At 37.4% G+C, this 10411-nt stretch overlaps 1 pseudogene; it reads right to left on the bottom strand.

Moving 5' to 3' along the window:
• Positions 1-1828: 1828 nt before the first annotated feature.
• On the bottom strand, positions 1829-5917 carry LOC115424806 (nuclear GTPase SLIP-GC-like; annotated as a pseudogene).
• Between the last annotated feature and the right edge of the window lie 4494 nt (positions 5918-10411).

Below are 10411 nucleotides of genomic sequence, written 5' to 3'. Positions count from 1 at the left end.
TTGCTAGACCCAAAATAGATGTAAATCATGTGAGAATTAATCAATATTTAATTAACATTTAATTAACATTTAATCAAAATGTAATCATCTTAAAGATACTTCCATATTATTTTACTTAGTTTAATCATATATTAGTTAGTCGTAGTTAATGTTTTAAGATAATTACTTTGTTTCACTAGATTTCTTTATTTCACTAGTGAGTGGTAAAGTTCTTGTGATAGCACATCTTGGTCAACATACTAAACTGGCAGATTTATGATCATAGGATTTAGGTTTCACCTAGCTACACTTTTGAATACACATGCCCACATTGGATCATAAACCACAGGAGATAAGACAATTCTACAAAACAGGAAATGTCAGACATGGTTAGTTTCAATGAAGTCTGAAGTTTGGCCTCTCTGCTGAAGCTGGACCAGGTGAATCCAATCAGTCATCCAACATGTCAGGCCTAGTGTAGTGAAAAAGAAACACTTTGTCACACAATGTGGACTCCTTAACATTTTTTTTTATCCCAGTAAGATAACATGACATTGATTATCCAGTGCTGATGCATTGCTTGTGTCTTCTGCCCTGTCCGGACTACTGTGGATAGTTGCAAAAAAAAAAAAAACATACTTTTTTTTCAACATCTGGGCCTCTTGTCCACACATAAACAATGTTCGACGTCACAAAAACAGAGATTTTCAAAAGGTGACATCTGACAGGCCCAACATTGAATACTGTAATGACCCCTCAAACCACAAAAAAATACACATTAAAATCCTGTATAATGTAAAAAACACACTTTGACACAACTGAACCCACACTTTTCGTGGGTTTATTACTTAACCTGGTTTAGTAACTCATCTCCATGACAGGCTAAACTCTGCTACATCTAATGTGATCAAGTTTAATGTCTGTCCGACACAATAGTTTGTCAGAGCATTTTGCACTAGTTTGTAGTTGATTCTGTGTTGTAGTGTGGATCAAGATATTTTATAAAATGAAGGTTGTAGAAGAAAATACCAGCTCAGAAAAATATCTGTATTCATGTGGACAGGGTGTAAATTAGATTAATTCCAATCAGCCATGACTCTATTAGCCCTGACAGGTTAAGTGGAAATTATGTTGATCATCTCATTACAATGGCACCTGTCAGCATGCAAACATTTAGTCTTAATATATTGGAAGCAGCATAATAGGTCCTTACATTTGCCCAAGGGACTTAAATGAATGATCCTGAATCAGAAGACCTCCAAAATTGCAGGACTTGATGAGTGGCCTAGTGGCCTGGACTCTACAAGGTCTGCAAAAGTGTGTTCTCATATTTGGTACCAACACACTAGTGGCAGATCCTATAAATTGCGATGTGGGGTCTCCATGGATTAAATTCTTTTGTGTGACATGCAGATACCTGTTTGTGTTAAGCTCCAGTTGTACTTCATTAGGTAGGTAATACTAACCATTGCAGACCACAGACCTTCAGTGTTGGTGATGCTCTGACCAAATCATCTAGAGATCACAAATGCTCCTTATCAGTGTTACTCAGATCCTAATGTTTTCCCATTTGAACTGTTTTCAACACCTCAGTTTTGAGGGCTAAACACTGACCCAAAGACAGGTGATATCGAGGCACTTTCCTGTCAGTGGTCATAATGTTATGGCTGATCAGTGTATCTTGCAGGGACAGGAGTGTGTGATAATCATATAGTGCAGAGTTCAAGGGGCTGCATTAACTACAGTAGCACTTGGTGTAGAGAACAGAGCATTAAGTTTTACCAGAGTAAGGAAGTCTCTTCATCTGGGCCTTTCAGCTCTTTGTAGTAACCTCTCCACTTTAAAATGTTCAGCTGAAACATCTGAAAAAAAGAAAATGCAAATAATTAAATTCAAGACCTGTTTACACATTTACATTATCTTAATTCCAGTCTTTTTTATTTGTATCTATTGTATCCATACATACATTTATATATAACCAGTATATAATCTCTTATTTTGAAACGTTTCCTCTACCTGGGATTGAGTGTCATTCATCTTCAGTGCCAGCTCTATGGATCTCTGCATAGTGTACGTCAGTGTTTTCAAGATGTCCCTCTATTTCAGCATCAAAAACCTCCATTACTCATTACTCACATGGACAAATATTACTTTGTGTATTTTTCTCATGACACTACTTCACAATAACTCCACAATTTGTGTAATAAACCAACCATCAGCTTTCTCAGTTGGTCAACATCTTCTTCTTGGCCAAGTCAAACATAGTGGCCTTTGACTCACGTACATGGTCCTCAATAATTTTCCTCATGGTATTAGACTCTCTTTGCCACTGACCTCTGCTACTCCTGCAATATGATAGATCAATATTATACATTTTTATTATATAATGTTTTATACAACCATGAAAGGTGTAAATGTGTTTTATTATAGGGTTAGATGAAGTCTTGAAACTCTTACTTGTATAGCATTTTCGCATGTTTTCCTCAATTGTCTCTATCAGACTATTGTAGATTGTTTTCTTGCGATTCCGGATAGTTTTGCAGAGTTCCGCCTTCATTTTTTCTTCCTTAGAGAAAAAAACCCAAAGTGTAGATTATCTTAAAGTCAAGATTATGTTTTTTTAAACATTCTAATTGAATGTTGTGCATCACTCCAGTTCTCAGTGACAAAGTTAATATACCTGCTTGATAATAGATCTAAGGACATGAAGACATGGATCTTTTACCTCTGACCTTGAGAAATATCAGCTGCAGTTCAACATCCTTGTAGTTTTGAATCAGTTTCTCTGTGTCAAGTGAAAATTCACTGATAGCTCCGTAGACTGAACCCGAATTCCCGTCATTCCTGAAATGTAATAACAACTTAACTGTAAACCAACAGACTATTTCATGTTTTAAGCGTGAAACTCACAATATTGCAACAAGCAACATAATCAAATCAAACAGACCACTTTTTGAAATTTTGAAAACAAAATTGAATTCTTAATCCCCCCCCAAAAAAAAACAAAAACAAACAAACAAACAAACAAACAAAAAACCTCTGGCACCTAAAGGGTAAACTTGTATAATTTTACATTTCTGTTCATACTCTAAATATGCATATATTTCAAGTGTTCTCCAAAGTGTTTCTTACGGGAAGGTGTTTTTGAACTCCTCATCAATGCTTGCAGACAGAAGTGAAGACAATGTCATGTTCATGCTGATTCTTTTTTCCTTTTTTTTACTGGTTGGTGGATGCCATTTTAACCACAACACACTTCAATTTCTTGTGAAAACCACTCCCTGATTTTGTCTGAAACAAACAGACATGAGCATTTTACAAACAGAAAAGATATTCATCTGAAGTATATGTTGATTTGAAAGAATTGTACATACAGGCTTATGCCTAATATCTTTTTCCAGCGCCTTTTCACATGACTTTTTGGATTTTTCAACACCCGTATCAAGCTGTTTTTTAAAAACTTTGTAAGCGTCGTTCATGGGTTTTCTGACTTTTTCTTTCTCACGTTCTACATTTTCCATAAGCTCTGCAAACACAGATGTTCTTTTGGCAGCCTGAAACCAACAGAAATAATCACTGCATAGCACTTATTACATCTACAAACACTATTAGAGAATGTAAGCTTTCAAAACAGAATATTTTCTTTATAGATTAATGTAAGTATAAATGATCACATCTCCACAGTGTGCCGCCTTCATCAGAGAGAGAATCCCATAGGCTCCAGACACATAGTTCAGTGTTTCTGAGTGCTGGTCATTGAGACTTCGCAGAAACTTCTGAAGTTCGGGTATTTCTGTATAAATACATATTTATATAAAGTATTTAGTTACTGTACATTAAGTTTCAGAGAAAATTATAATTGATTGTGAATTGTTTAAAGAAAATTTCATTATAAAAGATAAAACTGAAAAAAATTTTATCAAGGCACTCAACCCACCAGTTTCCTCTGGTTTGAGAAGTCTTTCCTTTAGAAATTCTCTGGCGCTCACAGTGAATACTGTGAAGCAGTCATCCCTGAATTGTTTCTGAAACAAGAGATAGGGTTTATTCTAGTTTGGAGGTGAGTTATTCAAGATTTTTCTGTATAATACCCACCTTAATGTCTTTTAGTTTGTTGAACTCCTGCCTCACTTTGTCCTTAGCTTCCATATTCCTCTTAAATATGCGACGGCCAACATCTGCATCTGAGCTGCAAAACATGTATCTATAAGTCTGCATCCTTTTCATTTAATTGTGTTATTGTTAGCAAAGTGCATACTTTATTTTAATAGTTTCATATGAAATGATTTGGTACTCATAAGCAAAACAAAATCTTAGAGATATTTTCATGAATTGCACAGTATGATAAGAATTAAAGGACATAGAAAACTGACACATCTGAGTAAATAACTATTACAAACAATATTACAACAGTAATTCAATATAAATAAACATACTGAAAGTATAATCAAATTAATTAAAACAAAAGGAAAGTTGTCTGATATTTTAAAGGGTACTACTTACTCTTCAATTACATCATCAGTCTTAGTGCAGATAAGTGAATGTTCTGACATTCGCCACCATTTCCCATGAGGGCTACAGGTTCTTTTCAAGATCTCCAGCTTTCTATCTCTGTTGCGCTCGGTTTATTTCAGCCACTATCCACACAGTAGAGCAATTTCCAACAATCTGAAAGGACATCAAGCTTTAAAAAAGTAACCTGTAATAACATGTAGGTGAATTATTGATTCCCAGTGAACTAAAGCTCATATATAATGAATTACCCTTTTTCCACATTTGATCTCTGCTCTTGTTACGGTCTCCATTTCCAGGAAGATCTACCAATGTGACATGCTGGAGAAGATCATTTTTTGGCACCTTGACAGTCACACACTGCCCAGAGGCCAATAAAACTTTTCTACTTCTCCACTGTTTCTTTTGTTGACCCACTTCTTGTGTATTTCAGATATTTTGCAGATAGGTCTTCGGGCTGCACACAGCAAGTCAAACAAATGTAGAATCAGTAAATCAATATTAAAATATATGTTGATGCAAAACAAGACTAGACATGGTGAATAATTGTGATTGACGTACAATACTCCGTCTTTGTCATTATGTGATTTATATTCAAAATGATTCGTGCTCTCACCGAGTCACATGACAAAATTTCTTCTTGGATTGGAGAAATTCAGGGACGTCTTTGAAATACTTGGATGCCATCAAGTTTTCTGGTGATTGCTTTTCCATTGATCTCCATAAAGTGCTGTCAGCTTTCAACATTGTCGTAATATTCATCTCATCTCTGGTAGATTATTTTCCTCATCTCCATTGTCACTGTCCTCATCTCCACTGTCACCGGAGAGGTTTTTGAAAGACCACAACTCATCCTTCCACTCCTAAGGATGAAAACAATTACATTAAACCCAGTACTCAACAGCTTTATGTAAACATAAACATCATTTAGCTCATTTTACCTCTTTTGTGATGAACTCAATGTGTGCCTCATATTTTTGGTTCTCCATATTAGCTTTCTACTTGAATCATGACTGTAGTACATGCACTGACACTTCCAGATGGCAAAAGACGCTTCTTCCAATGATGGCATTAATCAAAGAGCTCTTTCCAGCCCCGGTTTTACCAAAGACCCCGACCATCTCCCTTTTGTCTGTCTCCAAATCACAAATTTGGTTCCTGTTAAGAGGTTAAATTGAGTTAGAAATGTTCAGTAGAAAATAAAACAGGATGTCTTAGGAATCAGGTACACAAGTGATAAATAGTGGAGCTCAGGAGGTAAGCAAACAGCTACATATCTACACATCAACACATCTGTGATAAATATACATGCAAAAACATTTGCATGCAATATACTTACCTCAGGAATCATTCAGCTCTGTTCTGTCATAGTTATGTAATCTGTCATGAAGAGTGCTCATGATGCGTTTCACCTCACCCAATTTTCTGTGTTTCTGTCATTGTAAAAATACAATTAAAAAAACATTCAGCAGGAAATATGCACCACTATCTTCAATACTGTATAATTATGTGTCTCAAAATATATAGTGTATAATTAGTGTGAAGTACCACATTTTTAACTAAATAAATACCTTCATATGCTCCTGTTACAGTGTTACACTGTCGTTTATTTGGAGTTTGATTTTGTTTTCCTCCATCCGAAGTTCCAAACTTTCTCTTTACTACTTTTTTTTAAGGGATAAAAATATTAATGCTTTTAGCTCGACAATAAAAGGACACCAGTTATTATTCAGTGTGGATCATCTCACCTGGCTCACTTCTGTTCCTTGTTGAAGGTAAAACCTGAAGTTGAACATAAATCTTTAATATTTTAACCAGTACAGTATTTGGGGAAAAACTTCTAAAAAACTGTATTCACACAATCTTATTTTAGAACAGGATTCTACAAGATATAATGCATATTTATGGTTCACACATTGTAACTTTGTATGAGGGACAGTGAGTAAAGAGGAAAGGTATATCAACCTGAGCAGAATGAGCTGGTTCCTGACACTCCTGTTGACTCTGCAAATAAAAGTGTACAAAGTCACATTATACTTTCACACAAAGAAAACAAGAGATTTAAAGGGGCAGTATGTAGGAATTATGTTCTAAATAATTCTAAAATGGCCATTGACTGTCACCAGACATCAAGGAATCATGTTCATTTCAAATACTGATATCACTACAGTAGTAGTCCAGCCAGATATTTGCATTTGAAAAGCTCAGTGTCAGCCCCAAAAATGATGTTTATGTTGACCTTGTGTGTTTTGGGCTATGATGCCTCCACCCATCATCTGTCTTCCAGTCACAGAGTCAGAAGCCTTTCAGCATCCAGGTTGTCAGTTCACACTGAGCTGCAGCTGCAACTTTCTGATCATAAATGTCTGACATTAATAACCTAAACGGCCTCTTATTATTCCCAAATACGTCGTGACAAAGTGAGAACCAAACAAAGATATTGTATAGAGATGCTTTTGAAACCTGGAGACGGACAGAAGCAGAGAAGAATTTGAAGACCGACGCCAGCTAGTCTGACCACGTGGTAAGAACCACTGAGGAGCCGGGGCCGCGGTCTCTTCCACACGGTCTCAGACGTTGGTGTGTTCCCTGGGTGCCGGCCTCTGTCTCTTCTCCTGGCACTGATGAAGAGACTGCCGGTCCGGGAACTAGTGAAGGGACCAGGTACCGATGTGGGACTTGTCGCGTGCCATGGTAGCCCCTTGATAGTACAATGTTTTCTGTGGAAGTGACCTCTTCATGTAGCGGTATGTAATCTGAAAGGGGTTACGGTAGCGATCCGTGTCGCTTGTACTTCGCAGAAGTAAAAGCGAAACTTAAGGCTCACTGACCTTTCCCTATCCTCCTGAATCTTCGCAAACTTTCATTTGAGTGGGCAGGACGTTTGTCCTGACCTATTATATATTATACTTATGTAGAATAGTCTGGTGATGATTTTTTTTATGAAATTTATGATGTGGTGGCAAGGATTAGTGGAAACACTAGTAGTAGGACTCTCATGCTGGATCTGGCAACCCCTTGCCTGGGGGGAGGCGGAGAGGATACCACACTCTACATATTTTGAATGTGATTGCAGTACCCAGTTTGGCCACAATCCTACATACGTCACCTTTAACACTTTCAGTGCCATGGGCCGATTAAATCGGCTTTACGAAAACAACCTGTAAAGTGCCATGGGCCGATCAGATCGGCTTTGGAGAACACGCCACATTTGTGTACAAACAAACCATCCACCCCCATTTCTTTCTCACATTTCGATGACGTTCTTTCTGTGTCCCCCTTTTGAGACCAAGCAGACGGGAATTTGAGGTCACGCGACCGAATAATATTTTTATATCTTTTTAATGTTTCTTATTCTCCGGTGTTTCATCAGAGGGAGCCCTCCATGCTGGGGGGCGGCTGTGGACTCCGGGGCTGTGGCGCCTTCTCTCACTGGGGTCCGCTCCTTTCTGGTGGGTGGGGGTCCCAGTTGGCCCTCTCCCACTAGTTGGGATGCGGGGCTGTGTTGCTGGTGCCTGGTCGCCGGGGTCGACGGCTGCCTCCTGGTGCGGATGGCTCCCTGAGACAGCGCCTCCTAAATTGATGTTTTACTTTTACTTGTACATTTTTGTTCTGGTCTACCCGTGCTCAGTCAGTCTTCTTAAGTATGTGTGAGCTTGTGGGTTTGCATGTATATGTGTGTGTGCGGGTGAGTGGGTGGGTGTGGGTGGGGGGCGGTACTGATTTTAAACTGATATGTAAAGCACTTTGTGCTACAGTTTTTAATGTATGAAAAGTGCTATGTAAATAAAGATTATTATTATCATATAAATTATGCAAATTACGATCAATAATGAATCGGCTGCGTCCGGTGCGTTTTGGATCTAATCAGCAATCGGTCGGATGTTACAGAGCGGTTTTCCTGCAGGATTCTTCCAATATTAAAAACGACACGAAATACTGAAAAACGGCCAAATTCTGTGGCACTTTAGGCTTATTAGCCCCTTAACTGTCTGGCACTTAAAGAGTTAACAGCATTAAATGCATTAGATTATGACAATGGTTGGTGTTAAAACAAATATACAGTACAGGAAAAAGGAGCACCTCTTACTCCAAAATTCACAGATGGAATCTGAAAGAAACAATAAATATTTGTGTACATTTTCTTCCTGGTGTAAAAAAACCTGACAACTTAAGTTTCTTCTTGAATTTTATCCTTTTCCTGCTGTACTGATCACTTTTCAATTTCATGATCATCAAGACAGCCCAGAGCCTCCTGGTCAACTTCTTCATCTGCAATAAAAAAAGACATCATTATGTATAGTTTTTATTTAAATACGAAAAACTGTCTCAGCAATAATTTTACATAGTCATTCAAAAAATCCTTTGGTTATGAGACAAGGCAATATGCTTGTTGAACAAATATATTTATATACATGAATTGTTCACAAAGAATAATTTGGTTTCATGAACTCAACATGATGTAAGGTTTCACAATTCTTGTCCTGTTGTGTAAAGCTTTTACTCTCAATATCCATAACTGCAAAGTCCTCATCTAATTATGTTTTCTACCTCATCCCCATCCTGCACACACAATTTCAATGATTTGTTTCTACTGCTCTCATAGTTGTTTTTAAATAATACGAAATATATGCCAATGAAGGAAAGTAACCTTGAATCATGTTCATGTCTAGATTAGTAAACATATAGTGATTTAGGATTAGCAGGTCATATTTCATTCAATCTGTGTGTAACAAGGAAACAAGGCAATACATTACCTTTAAATCTCTGTATCAAGTCGCTGAAACCCCATTAGGTTTTGTTGCTTACAAAATCATCCATGTCCAAAAAAGAACTAATGTAAAAAAAATAAATTAAAAAAAAAAAAGGAAAAAAAAAAGTTGGTTCGTTAGATGTTATTATTGCTTGCCAATACTTAGAACAGATACAGTCATGTCATACACAGTTGCCCATTAAGTTGGAAACTTTTTTTTTTACTTCTTATAAATGACTGTGAAAATGTGTTTTATTCATGATGGATAAAGGTTAACTGCCCCAGTATGAAACCACTGCACCTGGTCAAATGCGATTATGGAATAGAACAGAACAGAACAGAACTTTACTTTTACTGTCACTGTTGCAGGAAAATGAAATCCATTTAGCAGCTCTGTTTCTGTTTAGCAGCAAACACTTTAAGTGCAAAAACACTATAAAATGTCACAAAATACTGAAAATATACTGAAAAATACTGACATATACAAAACTACAAAGAAATACTAAAATATACAAAAGCCAACTCTATACTACAGATAGAAGAAATATGTACAACAGATAAAGAACATATACAGGTAATATTGAATAATAGTATTCAATTAAATACTATAATTGAGCTGAGGTAGGATGAGTATTGCATTGTTCATTAGACTAAGGGTTGTGGTTATTCAGTCCATGGGTGGGGGGGTGGAGGGGTTCATTTAATTGCTTGTGGGAAGGCTGTGTTTGAGCCTGTTGTTCTAGTCCTGGAGCAGCAGCACCTTGTCATAGAGGGTGCTGCCCTACCTGTCTCACATGAAGATGATGACGAAAGGAATCCCCTAAATAAATTTGTAAAAACATAATACTTAAATAAATGAGCTATACGTGATTAAGCTGTGAGTACCAGTGTATAATCTATATCAGGTGTAGTTTACAAATGTTTTCAGTCATTTAGTGAACTGACAAGTGACGCGTTTCCTGTTTGGGGCACAAAACTTGCACTGGAGGCTCTCTGTTTACCATAATACACTCTTGCTATCAGAGGATTCCAGAGAGGCCGCAGACTGGAACCGACCAGAGGCAAGCCCTGCACTCGATGGTTCGACGTCATTGTGGGTGACCTCCAACAACAAGGAGTTACCATGGAGGACGCAAGAGCAGCTGGCACAAGACCGCCCAGCGATGG

The sequence above is a fragment of the Sphaeramia orbicularis genome, chromosome 8, assembly GCF_902148855.1.
Source record: "Sphaeramia orbicularis chromosome 8, fSphaOr1.1, whole genome shotgun sequence".
Classification (NCBI taxonomy): Eukaryota; Metazoa; Chordata; class Actinopteri; order Kurtiformes; family Apogonidae; genus Sphaeramia; species Sphaeramia orbicularis.
The sequence above is the reverse complement of the archived record's forward strand: the minus strand, read 5'-3'. Positions and strand labels throughout refer to the sequence as shown.